Below are 16,213 nucleotides of genomic sequence, written 5' to 3'. Positions count from 1 at the left end.
TTATCTTTATTTAGATGAGGTTTAGATATTTCTACTTCCCCTTTGAGAGTTTTATTACTATGTTTTAGAAGAAGTGCAAATTACTGCCACCCCTCCTTCTGGATACAGGTGAAACTCACAATAAATTAAAAGACACTTGCACATTACATTATTTTCATTTCTGTGTCAACTATCAGGTGGGTTATTGTTACAGTACACATGTTCTAATAATTATTCTTTTAGAAATTACAGCAAATTCGATATTATACCTACTCTAATGTCATTTTGACATCAATTATTTTCCTAAGTAAGAGGGAAAGAGGTGTTAGAGAGATGCTGCAGTTTCTCTGCGTCTCAGGTCTCTCGGAGCCCTGCTTGCCTGACGCCTCCTGGGCAAGCTGCTTAGAAGTCTGTATAGTGCTCTTAGAACTGCCGACACACAGAAACATTTTTTGGAGGAGGAGTCGACAGACCTGCCCCGGTCCACGGGAGCAGGTCAAGCTTGTGAACCTGAGTAAGAGTGCTGGGCCAGAGACAAGGAGGTGCATGCTGACCCAGGAGCTGGCATGGAAATTGCTTAGCCTTCTCAGGGCCTGGAGAAAGTACAAGGCCCTTCATGAAGGACAGTGGTTAAGAGAGCTCAAGGAGCTTTTACTCTTTTTGGAGGAAGGGGAGGTAGAACAGAACGTAGTAAAAGGGCTAGAACAGAACGTAGTAAAAGAATGCTCTGATGATAAACTAAGAGAGGACCACCCCTTGCCCGAAAGCCTGCCTTGCTCCATCCACATGTTGCGGAGGGACTCATGGATACTGGGGGCTGATGCTTGGGCTCCATCCTGGGAAGGTGTCTCAGTGCTGTGTTCTCCACACTGTGCCTGCTCCTTTCCTCTTTCACTTGGCTTTGACATCGGCACCTTGGTGACTGGCCTTCCCTTGTTCCCTAATGACTTTCACCTTTCTCTGCTGGGGCAGAAGGACGCCCAACACAACCCCAGCTTTTCAGGACCTGGGGCTCAGCAGCAACCCATCCAGTCAGGCCTGGACAGGGAGGGTGATTCAGACAGTTCTAAAGACCTTGCTTTGTCTCTGAAAGCTTGTTCTTTCTGCCATGACAGATCATTGCTTATATTAACTGTGGCTCCATGCTTATCTATTTTCAAACTGGGCTTCAGTGTGTGTTTGTCTGAAAAAGGGTTTTGTGCCCAAGCCATTTGAAAAGCACTGTCTTAGTGGAAAAGTATGAGAGGACTAGTGACCACAGAAGGAACCTAGGAGCTAAGTATGAGTCTCTGGAGGTCTGTCCTGACCCAAATAACAAAAGGTGGGAGACAAGACAGAAGAAAAAAATGGGCCCTGGCCAGAATGTTGCAGTAAACCAAATGTTCTCCTGTAAACCAAAAGGTGTGGGTTAAATCCCTGGTCAGGGCACATGTAAGAGGCAACTGATCAATGTTTCTTTCCCACATTGATGTTTCTCTCCCTTTTTCTCTCCTACCCTTCCCTTCTCTTTAAAGTCAGGGAGCATGTCCTCTGGTGAGGGCACAAAAAAAAAAAGAAAAAATAAAAGAAGAAAGAATGGAATAAGGCACTGAAGGGTACTGTGGATAAGGCTTTAATATTTCCTGCTAACAAGGCCAACCACACTCATCCCAGGGCACCAGTGGGACCTGCTGGAACATGAGCCAGCCGCAGGGGCGGCAGTGGCTCAGAGCCCGTGGTGTGGAAGGGTCAGTTCATAATCATCTCTGCTGACAATTTTATAACATGTGATTCCTAATGCCATCGGGAGCAAGTTATCTTCCTGTCAAAGTGAGGAATTTAAAATTCCTCACTCCACAACATTCATCACATAAGGGAAAACTAGGGTTTCTAACACACAGAATAAATTCATTCCAGCAAAATTAATAGTAAGACAAGGTTTATGGAAAGCAATACCTATCACAATATAGGCTACACGTGTAAAATTAGATAGCTCTCTAGACAAAATTTAACAGTGCGAGTCACAAACTTCAGGTGAAAACATGACTAAGAAGAGGGCGGTTGTTCAGCACACTGGGTCTTGGCGATGATGTGGAGAAGTTCTTTGACTGTTGGCAGAAAAGCTTGTTTTTCATGGTCCCTGCCTCCACTCCTGGCTACTACTGAGACCTACTTTTGGTACGAGGATATCTCCCAGATCTGCAAATTTCCTTGATTTTCTGTGTAGGTACTAGAATTTTATACTGCTCTGTAGTTTTCTTACTAGGCATTTAAAATGACCAGTGGAATTACAGGGTGGGACAGAGTAGCTTTACAGTTTTGAGTACATGAGCTTATTCTTGTATAATTTATTTATTGTAATAACCATAACATGCATGTGTTTTTCCAAACAAACAGCTGTAAATCTACTTTTGTCCATTCCTATACAGATCATCTTACAACTTACTATTGCCTTTACATCTACATGGGAATGAACAGGTAAATGTACATAAATTGATAGAAACAAGAGCAACATGAACATTTACTGTGGTTTTACTCTGTCCCAAGAATTGTGTGCTTTATACATAATACCTTAAAAGAGTCAAGCTGCACAAAATCAATTAACTTCCCATTTAAGTATTCTGTATGCTTGAAATTTTACATGTTGATATTTTAAAGCATGATGACCATTTGCATTGCTAGATTTAAATATAATTTACATTTTATTAGCAAATACATTGAGGAACAAAATTTTATCACCATCTTTTTATGTCTTGTTACACACATGTAAGAAACATAATAGGAATTCAAAAATATTTGCTGACCAATCCCACTTAATAGCTGCTACTTGTTTCTGGATTGCCCTTTTATTTCCTTGACTGCCAGGCTTAGTTCTTCAGTATTACCTCCCTTTCATGCCATTTCTTAAGACTCAGTACTAGGAAGTGTCTTTAGGGCCTGTAACCATGGGGAGAGGGTTAGAACAATATTCTGGAACTGTGAAGAAATTTGCCAGCATAGTTACTCCTGCCTTTCACTTGAAGACCAAACAGATGGTTGTTGAAACTATTATGCTATGGGGATAGAAGAATCCCATTGCTGCTCCATGTCCTGAAAACAACACACCCGCATTCCCATTCCTCTAACTGCAAACAGAAAGGAGCAGTGTTGTCTAACTGTAAAATGTTAAATTATTAAAAATATTTAAATCCTATAGGCTCCACTGAAAAAAATACTCGACATAATAAGTGAATTTGGCAAAATAGTGGGACACAAAGTCAATATTCAGGAACTGAAGGCATTTTTTTTAAAAGATTTTATTTATTTATCTTTAGAGGGTAAGGGAAGGAGAGAGGGAGAGAAACATCAATGTATGGTTGCCTTTCATGCATCCCCTGCTGGGAACTGGCCTGCAGGGAACCGGCCTGCAACCTTGGTATGTGCCCTGACTGGGAATCGAACTGCGATACTCTGGTTCACAGGCCCGTGCTCAATCCACTGAGCTACACCAGCCAGGGCTGAAGGCATTTTTGTATACCAACAATGAACTGTCAGAAACAGAAATTGGGGGAAAAAATCCCACTTACTACAGAAGCAAGAAAAATAAAGTACCTAGGAATAAACCTAACCAAGGAGGCAAAAGACCTGTACTTGGAAAACTATGGAACACTGAAGAAAGAAACTAAGGCAGGTACAAATGAAAGCATGTTCCATATTCATGGACTGCAAGAATTAACATCATTAAAATGTCCATACTATCCCCAGAGCAATCTACAGATTCAATGAAATCGCTATTAAAATACCAATGACATATTTCACAGATTTAGAACAATTTATAAATAACAATTTATTTAAAAAATTTATATGGAACCAAAATGACCCTAAATAACTGCAGCAATCTTGAGAAAGAAGAACAAAGTATGAGGGATCACAATACCTGATATCAAACTAAATTACAAGGCCACTATAATCAAAACAGTCTGGTATACTGGCATAAGAATAGATGCATAGATCAGTGGAACAGAACAGAGAGCCCAGAAATAAACCCATGTCTCTACAGTCAATTAATACTTGAAAAAGGGGACAGAAGCATAATGGTGCGAGAGCTCTGGCACAGTACATGCAAAAAAAAATGAAACTAGACCACCAACTTATACCATACACCAGAATAAACTCGAAATGAATAAAAGACTTAAACATAAGCCACAACACCATAAAAGTCCTAAAGGAAATCATAGGCAGTAAAATTTCAGATACCCCACACAGCAATATTTTTGCTGATACATCCCCTAGGGCAAGGGAAATAAAGGAAAAAATAAACAAATGGGACGACTTAAAACTAAAAAGCTTCTGCACAGCTAAAGAAAACATCATGAAAATAAAAAGGCAACCAACTGTATGGGAAAACATATTTTCCAATAACTCAGACAAGGGTTTGATCTCCAAAATATATAAAGAACTCATAAGACTCAATGCCAGAAAGACAAACAATCCAATTAAAAAATGGGCAAAAGACCTGAGCAAACACTTCTCCAAGGAGGACATACAGAGGGCCCAGAGAAATATGAAAGGATGCTCAACATCACTAGCCATCAGAGAGATGCAAATTAAAACCACAGTGAGACACCACTGCACATTGGTTAGAATGGCCATCATTAACAAATCAATAAATGAGTGCTTGTGAAGAAAAGGGAGAAAAGGGAACCCTAGTGCACTGTTGGTGGAAATGCAGACTGGTGGAAAAACAGTATGGAATTTCCTCAGAAAACTAAAAATGGAACTGCCTTTTGACCCAGCTATTCCACTGCAGGGACTATACCCTAAGAGCCCCAAAACACCAGTCCAAAAAAACCTATGCACCCCAATGTTCACAGCAGCACAATTTACAATAGCTGAGTACTGGAAGTAACCTAAGTACCCATCAGTCAATGAATAGATAAAAAAAACTGTGGTACATTTACATAATAGAATACTATGCAGCAGAAAGAAGGATATCCTCCGCTTTGCAACAGCATGGATGAAACTAGAGAGCATTATGCTAAGTGAAATAAGACAGGCAGTGAAAGAAAAATACCATATGATCTCACTTATAAGTGGAACCTAATGAACAAAACAGACAATGACCAAAATAGAACCACAGGAGTGGAAACAAGAAACAGACTGACAGGGACCAGTGGGGAGGGGGATAAGGGAGGAAAGAAGGGGAACAGACTAGTTAAAGAACAAGCATAAATGATCCATGGGCATGGACAACGGGGTGGGGCAGGGAGAGCAATTGGGGTAGGGATTGGGAGATCTATAGTACAGCCACAATTTAAAAAAGAAAAAAAGAAGAAAAATACCCTTCTTAGATAAGCTGACCATGCTACCTTTTGGTCAACTGAGTTGACTTACTGATTACAAAACCAGTCTTACAGTATAGAAATACAGCCTTTCATTTCTGCAACTTCGAAAAATTTCAAAATTATTCTTGACCAGAAAAAAGGGGGAGATTCTATTTTTACTAAGTCTGAGGCATTCAAGGGACCCACACAAAGGTAGCTTTATCATCTGCACTGTAAGTTATAATATCCCACCAATCCCAAACTTTATTGTGTAACACAAAGAGTGACAACATTTGGTGTGGATTTAACTGGCCATTTCAAACATCAAAGCAAGTCTCCAGATAGTGGCTTTTCTTTCTCACTTTCTATTTCAAAAATAAGGTTATGGGAAGCCAAAACAACCTGTTTTGATCAACCAATATTGAATGAAGAAGGTTCAATTAAACTTAAAAGCTTTAGCTATGGAATGATTAATTTGGCTTTTCAACTGAAAGTAAAAAGCACCATTCTTAAGGGCAGCTAACAATACCTGTGTGCATTCCACCTCACTAAAGTAGTAATAAAACAATGTGCTTTCCACTTAGTCTGTCTAGGGCTTCATTTAATGGGTCAGGAAGAATGTTGCTAGAGCAGTACATAATGAATAGAAACTACACTAACTCCCAGATGTAGCAAGACTGATGAGAAAATACAAAGGTATAGGATTAGCATTTTCCATTAACATGATAAAACTCTAGCTCCAACATCCTAACACAAAATTTGCTTAAAAAATAGTTTGCAGCACACTCCACTATCTCCTGGTTCCCAAAGAGAAAGTTAAAAATAAATTATATTTGGTTTAGAAGGCTTGAGGTTGTTATTTAATTTAAAGCAATTAGGTATTTGTTTCAAGGACTAAGAATATACATATACAAACTAATTTAGAAAATATTAGGAAGCTTTATGTATGAGAAAATGCTACTTATTCTCTACCATAGGAAAAAGTACACACTATTATAAGTAACAATAATCACAATAAAATACTGCCATGAGAGATGAAAGTTCATTTTCCCCACAAAGTATGAATAGAATAATTAAAATACCATTTCACATAATTCCTACACTGCAGAATTTTCAAAGAGCTTACATTTAAACCTAGTTTTATGGCTTATTCTAAAAGGCAACTGATAATTTTTTAGTCAAATTAGAAACTGATTTTACTGATTAATTAAAATAATAACGTGATTTAAAAAATGTGTTCTTTAAAGTACATTAAACACCAAACAAAGAACATTTGGAAATGTGATTTCTCTGGTAGGATACATATTTAACACTTTATACAACTATTTCTCTTCTGATATAAATCTAAAACCATTAATTTTTACATAGGGCTACATTTACTCCTTGTTTCCTAATTATTAAAAAACCATACAAGTGTTCATTGACATTGCAAAAAGAGAAATAAAATAACCCAAATCCTTAGTGCACTTCAAATATCACCACTGCACGTGCCCCTGCATTTCCATCCATAAGTTACCCTCAATTCTCAGTGTCTGTTCTCGACGTTCCTGTCTCAGTCGTGCTCTTTCACACGATGTCCGTGAGGTCAGTTAAACGACCTCAGGCTTAGGGATGTGGAGAGTATGTATTCAGAGAACAGATGAATAGGTCTTGTCCTCACTGTTCCTGGCAGAGAGGGAGCATCACGACACGTCATAACTATGTTGAGCTCCCTGAGATGCATCATGCCTCCTGGCATCTACGAGCTCTTTGGAACAGACCGGGGACATGGACACCCAACCCTGCAAGCATTCTTGATAAATGGGGGTAGAAATATTAGACTACATGTAAGACATCAAGGCTGCAGATTGCGCCTGAGGGTCAGGGTGTCTGCGTGTCTTGTAAATTCACAGTCTGTGGATAACAAAACAGGACCGCAGGCCTTTGAACCAAGGGCCCTGCCTGATCCTAGCACCTGCCTCCAACGTATTCCCTAGAAGTCCCTGGCTGAAACCCAGGATCTAGAAAATTTTTGGCATTTCTCTGAAGCTCTTCCCTAATTCCAGTGTGGTTTTTATAAACTTCTGAAACTTTTTTGGGGGAAGCAAGTAATGTCAAGATACTAGGGCAACTACATGCTGTCACAACATGGTCACCCCATCCCTGTCTGTTAAAGCCATGCACCTCATGCCTCTTAGAAAAACATTAATTTTTCCCAGGACAGTCCAGATCTGCACTATGCAATATAGTAGCTGTTTGCCACATGTGGCTGCTGAACAACTGAAGTGTGGCTAGTCCAAATAGAGATGTGCTGTGTATAAAGACCTGGTACACACAAAAGATTGTAGAACACCTCAATAATTTTTACATTGCTTATAAGGTAATTTAAAATTACTGGATTAAAAAATTACATCATTAACATAAATAACCCCTGTTTCTTTGATATGGCTACTAGGAAGTTCAGAATTATGCCTCCTGCATTATACTTCAATTGGAAAGTGCTGACAAAGATGCTATTCATTTTATGCCGGGCTGACTCTAAGGGAGAAACATAGGCAGAGTCCTTGGAAGGCCTTGTCACAATTAACACAAGGCACCAGGAACAAAGCACCTGAGCACAGGAAAAGCAACAGTACAGCTCTTGCATCGTTTGTGCCAGGCAGCAGGGGCCGTTTCTCACCAGGAAGCTGGTACTGGGAGAGGTGATTTGCCTGGGGCCACAGAACTGCAAGGAAACATATGGCTCTAATTATGGCTCACACTTACTTATTCCCTGACACTTGCTGCCTCTCCCTGAATGTTTTTTCTGAGCACGGGAACCTCTGTGTGGTAGGACTGGAGACTACTACATCTGGTCTGGAGTGTGAAGGGCAGAAGTGAGGCAGAAGTAAGTAGAACCTGCCAGGTGGACCAGCCCTAGGAGAGGAGCCCTAGGAGTAGGGGAGCCTCGAGGCAGTGAGCTGGCCTAGAAGGTGAGCAGAGGGAATGCAGGGTTGACTGACAGGTGGGGAAGAGTGGAATACAGGGACAGGTGTCATCCCAGGGATGACAGTGAGGCTGATGGAGCAGCAGCAGCAGAGCCTATGTCTCACAACAGCAGTTTAGGGGGAATATGATGAGGACCTGAAGGAGGGAGGAGGGGATGGGAAGGCAGAGGGTGAGAGTCAAAGATGAGCCAAGAGTTCAGCATGTGTGAGAATATGGTGCCGGAACAGGAATGAGGCAATCAAGGGGAAGTGGGGAGAGAGTAGTGCAATAAAAATGCCTGGCCTTTGTGGCTTCAGGCAAACCACTCAAGCTTCCACCAGTACTGGAATGCTGTGAACAAATAATGAAACTGAAACGGAATTGAAATTATGCAAAGCAATTATTATGAGAGTGAGACAAAGTATTGTGTTCAGGGATAGGAAAGCCTGGCTATGGATACATTCTGAGGAAAACAAGTCATGGTGGTGTATAATCATTCCCAGGGTCCTAAGACGCTACCCTCTTAGCAGAGGTTCCTGAAATTTGCGCAGTGACCCTCACAGCAGTGAACGTGCAGGCCTGGTCCTGGCTCACAGACATGTTAGGCTTCCTTCTTCTTGCCCCTGCTGTCAGGACAGGCCTGCTCGCTGCATCCCCTGTTGGCTGGCGTAGCCAGCCTCCTTCTTGGAGGAAAGCTCAGCCCAGTGGGCCCTGCCTTGTTCACCTGGTTGCTTCCAGATATTTCCTACACACAGCTAATGCATATTCCACGTCAGACATGGGACAGCTAACTCAGTTCCAGCTGTGGTCATACGGGTCACTATCTCTGGTTTCAGAAGAGGTAGTGAATGGATCCTTAGGTTACCTGAGGGAAGGAAGCTTCCCAGGGGCTGGTTGTCTGGAAGTGAAGGCCTGTGCTGGCCATGAACGCTACCCCTAGTGGGGCCCCAGCCTACATACTCCATTTGAAGGGGATTATCCCTGCTGTTTAAATTTCTCCTCAGTTAAAGGACAGGAGTAACAGATCTTTAGTCTTTAAAGAACATAAATAAGGATTACTCTGTTTCTGTGATTTTTCAGGTACAAAGGTGGATCACAGCATCTTTGAAAAGATCTTATCAATTTGTAGAGATTTCCTTATTGACGCACATTTGCATTTCAACGTATTCTTCTTTATTCCAGGTAATTTTCCAACTTCATGGGCAGGCTGAGAGCATTAATGATATAATGTAGCCCTACATGCCCTGAAAATGCATTTCTACTGAAAATAAATCAGCTTACAGTTCTGAAATGCTTAGACTGCCCATCAGGGACATAAAGGACAGTTCTGTCTGTTAGGGAGTGTTTGTAAAAGTGAACAGGTCACAGGAGGGGAAATTCTGAGATCGGTCTGATGCAGAAGTAGCACAGAGGGCAGCGACCAGGCCACTCAGATTGTTCTTGAGGACACAGAAGGTCATTTATACTGTCAGACATATACAGACACCAAGTCACTGAAGTTGCATGTTCCACAGCTGACTTTTACCTGTTCCAGGAATGTGCCTATTCATTTGTAATCGCACTAAATCTTTAACCTAGTTGTTCGGTACCTGCAGAACCTTAGAGACAAAAGTGCCTCCAGTCCCAAGCCTTGGGAAATTACAGACTAAGAAGCTGCAATGAATCTGAGGGACCTGAATTAGGATTTCTTGAGCATCTTTTTAGATTTTTGTTAGGTGCCCACATCTTTCTAGCATTTACTGGCTTTCTGGTCTACTGAGGGAGTGTGCCATTACGGGATTATTCTTGTGCTGAGAAAATCTACTCTGACCAATGGCTGACCACCTGAGTTCTGTAGGGCTTCTGTGCCGCACCCCCCTCCCCAGCTGCCTCATTTTGCTCAGCATTCAGAAGCCTATACACAGACAGCCATTCTCCACTTATAAGTTTGAATCTTTTCATACTCAGACTATAAATCTTGCACTAGTCACAAACTATAAAATCACCATTTCATGTGCTTCCTAAGCAACCTGAAACTTTGATCATACCTGATCACTAGTCTGCTGTGACTGTGCTAGTGGCCAAGCAAAACAACACTCCTTTACATTCCCGGGTAAAATTCAGAGAGTGCAGGAGATACTGTGGGATATTTTTTTCTTTTACCTTTTTGGTGAAAATTTAAAAGAACAAGGGAAACAACGCTTGCACTAGATCTAAGGCAGTTGCACTTAGATCCTGTGCCTGCTCAGCACTTCTTGGTGGCTGTGGTTGGGCCACGGCGGCAGGGACGGAAGGAAGAGCCCCGCCTGCATGCCAGGAACCCGCCTTCAGACTCAGTTTCCTTGGACCCCCGTTTCTCATCTCAGGTATGGGTAGTATGGAGGCAGAACAGAGAATTTATTCGTGGTCCTTTCCAGTTCAAAGTTCTGTGACTGTGCATTAAGAGTTATCCCATTTATAATAAACTGTTTTTCTCATTACTATCAAATTTTTGTCATTTTATTTCTTGTCAATTTTTTGATGGCTTGAAGTGTTCAGTAAATAAGAGTACACATTTCTATTGCTATTAGTTTACAAAGTGGGCCAAGTAGTAATATCCTACTGACTTGGGCTACGAAGTGAGAGGGATGTTACTTAATTTGTGAAAACTACCCATGCAGCTCCTGACAGCTCTAGTGACCCACAACAAGCAGGGCAGAAACTAACAGGCCAACTCCTCTCTGAACCACAGAATAAATGACTCTTATAAAGGCATATCAATTAGGCCAAGGGGCCATGTTCAGTAAATTATTTCATCCTGAAATGGCATGTAACAGTCCAAAAGGCTAAATGCATGTCCACTGAGCTCCAGCTCTTTACGAAACATCCTGCTGTCTGAACTTTAGCCTGGCCCACCTGCTGTTCCTTAGTGCACAACTATCATTTCCTTATGAATTTACTGTCTAATTAGAAATACGAAGTCCACAACCAGGAAGAGAAAATGTCTCATTTCTATATAGTGTCTGGAATTCATTGCTGGCATCCAAAAATTTTTAAAGGGATGTATAGAAATATTTTACTTAGCCATATGGATGAATAATCACTTGCTAAATTGAAAGAAATGTGAACAGAACTGTCACCAAAACAAAATCTATTATTATTAAAAAACAAAGGCTACTTTTGGTTTTTTGACACCAGTGATAATGAAGGTAATAGACATTTGATAGTTTGGGGACACCTGGTACATTACCAGGTAAGCCTCTAGATTCTGTGCAATATCTTCAATTTCTATAGTCTTAAAAATGATGCTTTTAAGATGCTCAAAAACTTGAAACTCATACTTCCTATCATAGAAACACTACCTAATTACCTTGAACAAATGAGTTCTTTTGTTCAATTAAGAACAAGTGAGTTCTTTTTTTCTTTCCTACTTTCTATCCACAATTTGTTGCCCAGCAGACATTCATCATATAACCCAACAGGAAAGCTGCACTTCATCCCACTTTCAAGTGCCTTTGTTTTCTTTTTCTTCTTTTAAAGAAAGCAACCTTACTTGAAGCACCTACGTATATCAGTATTACTAAAAAAAATTTCATTAGGTTTCAATCTGGACAATGGTCAACACAATGAAGAAAACACAAGAATCAAATTACATGTTGGAGAACTATTTTAATTAACAATGACAGCCCAACTGTCTTTTATTTCCCTGCACAAAGATGTGGCCAAAAATGAAGGCCCTGGACAGTTATTAAATTTAAAGCAAAGGCAAGGTATCTTTAAAAAAATAGCTAAAATTTCTTCATTTAAGTACATTAAAATGCCAAATTGAAACAAAGGGGATTAAGAAAAAAGGCACTGAATTAATAACTATGTAGAATTACCTGATGTTAAGGATAACAGAATACCTAGCTTCAACGGGATAGTGATTTCTTCCAATAATAACGTTTTGAACACATCAGTTCTTTGTGCTTTTAGTTCATTACCCCAAGGTGAGTGTGATTGCACTGAAGAACTCTTAGGCTGCGCCTACAAAGTCTGAGCCTCATATAAGGCTGGTCAGGGCCACAGTAATTTGTAGGTGATGTTGGAAGCACACTGACATTTGGAAGGGTAATGGTCTGTGTTCAGAGGGGATTTTATAGAGATGGGTAGCTGATAGGGAACACGGGGTGACATGGTCACACAGCGCCCTGCTATCCATTTTGAAACAGACATACTTTAACGAGGATGGTTTAGATGGGGACATACTTTCCTGTTTAGGAGAGAGATGGGAGGCTGGATTTAGGGCTAACACCTCTTCTGTAGGGCTCCTGCTAGCAAAATGAGCTTCTTAGGGCTCATCTCCCTGGCCTTCTCAAGTCATACTTAATGTTTCCTTGTTGCTTTTGAATAACCCTGCTGCTCTGACTTAATTCCATGAAGTGTTGAGCTCCTTGTCCCTGTAGGTCCAAGCACATGATGGGCAGTGACTCTGTGTGAAAGCTGTACAGGCGACCCAGGGCTAATTGAGAAAAATGAATTCTGAGGTCCTCTCCAACCCTGTGATTCTACAATTTAAAGATAGCTTGTGAGAATGTGGCTTGAGGAAGAGTTAATGAAAAAAGCTCAAGGATCTTTTAAAGTCATGCTTTAAAACATATCAGGGATTAGTCACTCTTAAAATATTACTGAATATTAAGGTTGGTTCCACTAAATTTTGGGACTAGGAAATGTGAGTAATTTTTCTGGACTCCATTAATCTCAGCATATATGTGTATATATTCAACACACCTATATGCAACTATGCTAGATTTAACTGTGACTCAGTAGTTTCATATCAGCTAGATGATGTTTAATACCAGTTAAACCTGCCTGACATTTAGCGTTTTGAACCGGAAATCACTTCTGAAGTCCTCTGGTCCAGTTCCTTAACATGTGGCAATTGAGTATTTACACACTGACCACACTCATTTCAAAGTAAAGACTACTTTTTGAAGAGAACACTTCATAAGCGAACAGTCCACATATCAGACTAAATTATTAAGGGTAGAAGTATCTAGTTAAAAAGCTATCTGTAATTTCCCCATACCCTACAAGTATGGCCAAAAAATACTTCTTAAAGCCTAAAAGCTATTGGCAGCTGTTTACAAAAAAGGAAGCAGGAAGTTGTTGCTAGTTTTACTTTGGAAGTGATACACTCTATTCGGGGACATAGCTCTTTTGGAATTAGGAAACACTAATACCCTCCTTTCAAGGCTAGGGTCCATGTCTTAAAACATCTGTGCTTAGTAACTGGTACTGTAGCCACACAGAAATGATAAAATATGGAGGGAAGAATCTAAATTAGATTTAGATTTTGTTTATACTCACATCCAGAGTATAAACTAGGTAAATTAGTACATAAAAGCCCTTAGTAGTGAAGTCTGGCTGTACTTCAAATAAATTTGATTTATTCTCAAATGAAAAAGAAATCACCAAACTTTTCACACACTTTTCTTCTTGTTTACCACTACATCTCACATTTTCCTAGAGCTCAGCTCAGAAGTCACTGCATCAATTTTTCCCCAAGAAAAAACCTCAGGAACAAAACTCCAGCAGGGACTTACTCCTATGAGAAACGATGACAGAAAAAGAGAAAAAAGCTGGGCATTACGAATATAAGGATGAAGTCATGATTAACCTAATTAATCGAAAGAGAATCACCATGAGCATGAAGCTATGCCTCTAAAACCAAGTGGTCTCCTGGATCACTGTCGGCCCCTTAGGGAGATCCCATGCACCATTCTTCAGCCGTTTCGGCTGCACAGGTGTGTTACTGAGAGAAGATAACACGGCAAGTTGAAAGTGATGAAAAAGAAATGCCAAAAAAGAAAGAAGGCACCAGTGACCACAGTGACACTGTCTTTTCTATGCTTCCCTAACAGGGAGCACAGGTTAACTCTGCAGGTATTATCACAGGGATTATGTTGACTTCTAGAATGGATATCCTTAATTCTACTTAGCTTCTTCTAATTTTCATTTTATATACATACATCTGTAGGCATGTGTAAATACAGTAATTTATTTTTTGGTGTGAGAGGGTGACATATCTCAAAGTACTTTAGAAATGGAGAGTACATACTAATAAATCAGTATGTAATTTAGTTGTGTTAAAACATTAACACTCAAACTGTATTAAGGTAGGCAGTCCAATCCAGAGTCTAAAGATTACACATAAAATATGTTCTACATAATATAGGTAGAGTATATAGTCTCAAAGTTTATTTGGAGTACAGGGTACTATATTTTGAAAACTAATACTTCATGAGAAAGTTGGAGGGGCAGAGATGGGCAGCCAGGCCAGAGAGGACGTGTGGTAACAGCTGGAGGACCCAGCAGTTGAGGCAGCAGCTGGCAGACCAGGTGGACCCACACTTGCATGTGGATAAACTGGGAGGAAGAATTGGGGAGTGAGAAAGCTGCGCAACCCAGGGTTCCTGTGTGGAAAAAGAAAGTCTCAAAATCTCTGGCTGTAAAAATCTGAGGGGATTGCAATGGCGGAAGAAACTCCCAGCCTCACAGGAGAGTTCACTGGAGAGACGCACAGGGTCACAGAATGCACACAAAACCACCCACCTGGGAATCAGCACCAGAAGGGTCCAATTTGCTTGTGGGTAGTGGAGGAAGTGACCAGAAGCCAACACAGAGCCAAGCAGGCAGCATTGTTCCCTCTTGGATCCCTCTCCCACATATAGCGCCACAATACAGCTACATGGGTGGCTCCACCCCAACTACTTAACAGGTGGGCTGAGACAAAAAATATGGCCCAAATGAAAGAACAGCTCAAAACTCCAAAAATAGAACTAAGCAATGACAGCCAACCTATCAGATGCAGAGTTCAAAACACTGGTAATCAGGATGCTCACACAAATAGTTGAGTATGGTAGCAAAACAGAAGAAAAGTGAAGGTTATGACAAGTGAAATAAAGAAAATGTACAGAGAATCAACTGTGATGGGAAGGAAACTGGGACTCACATCAACGGTTTGGACCAGAAGGAAGAAAGAAACATTCAACCAGAACAGAATGAAGAAACAAAAATTAAAAAACATGAGGAGGGGTTTAGGAACCTCTGGGACAACTTTAAATGTTCCAACATTTGAATCATAGGGATGCCAGAAGGAGAAGAGGAAGAGCAAGATATAGAAAACTTATATGAACAAGTAATGAAGAAAAACCTCCCCAATCTGGCAAAGGAAATAGATTTCAGGAAGTCCAGGAAACCCAGAGAGTTCCAAATAAATTGGACCTGAGGAGGAGAGCATCAAGACACATCATAATTACACTAGCCAATTTAAAGATAAGGAGAGAATTTTAAACGCAGCAAGAGAAAAGGACAGTTATCTACAAAGAAGTTCCCATAAGACAATCAGCTGATTTCTCAGAAGAAACCTTGCAGGCAAAAAGGGGCTGGAAAAAAGTATTCAAAATCATGATAGGTAAGGACCTACATTCAAGATTACTCTATCCAGCAAAGCTTTCATTTGGAATGGAAGGGCAGATAAAGCGCTTCCAAGGTATGGTCAAGTTAAAGGAGTTCATCATCACCAAACCCTTATCATATAAAATGTTAAAGGAATTTATCTAAGAAAAAGAAGATGATCAAAACTATAAACTAAAATGACGACAAACTCATAACTATAAAAAACTAAACCTAACCCCCCCCAAACTAAAACAAACTAAGCAAACAACTAGAACAGGAACACAATCACAGAAATGGAGATCACATGGAGGGTTATCACGGTGGGGGGGCAGGAATAGGGGGAAAGGTACAGAGAATAAGAAGCATAAATGGTAGGTACAAAATGGACAGAGGGAGGGTAAGAATAGTAAAGGAAACGTAGAAGCCAAAGCACTTATATGCATGACCACGGACATGAACTAAGGGGAAGGGATTGCAGGTGGGAGGGGGTGCAGGGTGGAGAGGCATAAAGGAGGATGGGAATGGAACAACTGTAATAGCATAATCAATAAAATATGTTTTTAAAAATAAATTTTAAAAAAGGAAAGTTTCTTCCCTTTAATATTAGA

General features: G+C 40.4%; 1 protein-coding gene across 1 annotated transcript in view; it reads right to left on the bottom strand.

The window, feature by feature from the left end:
* The window catches only part of PKP4 (plakophilin 4), a gene marked incomplete at its 5' end in the record, with an annotated part of 62,121 nt that overhangs the window by 24,043 nt on the left and 21,865 nt on the right, over window positions 1-16,213 (bottom strand). The window lies entirely within an intron of this gene.

The sequence above is a fragment of the Artibeus jamaicensis genome, unplaced genomic scaffold (genome assembly GCF_021234435.1).
Source record: "Artibeus jamaicensis isolate MK-2021 breed Jamaican fruit bat unplaced genomic scaffold, CSHL_Jam_final contig_936, whole genome shotgun sequence".
NCBI lineage: Eukaryota > Metazoa > Chordata > Mammalia > Chiroptera > Phyllostomidae > Artibeus > Artibeus jamaicensis.
The sequence above is the reverse complement of the archived record's forward strand: the minus strand, read 5'-3'. Positions and strand labels throughout refer to the sequence as shown.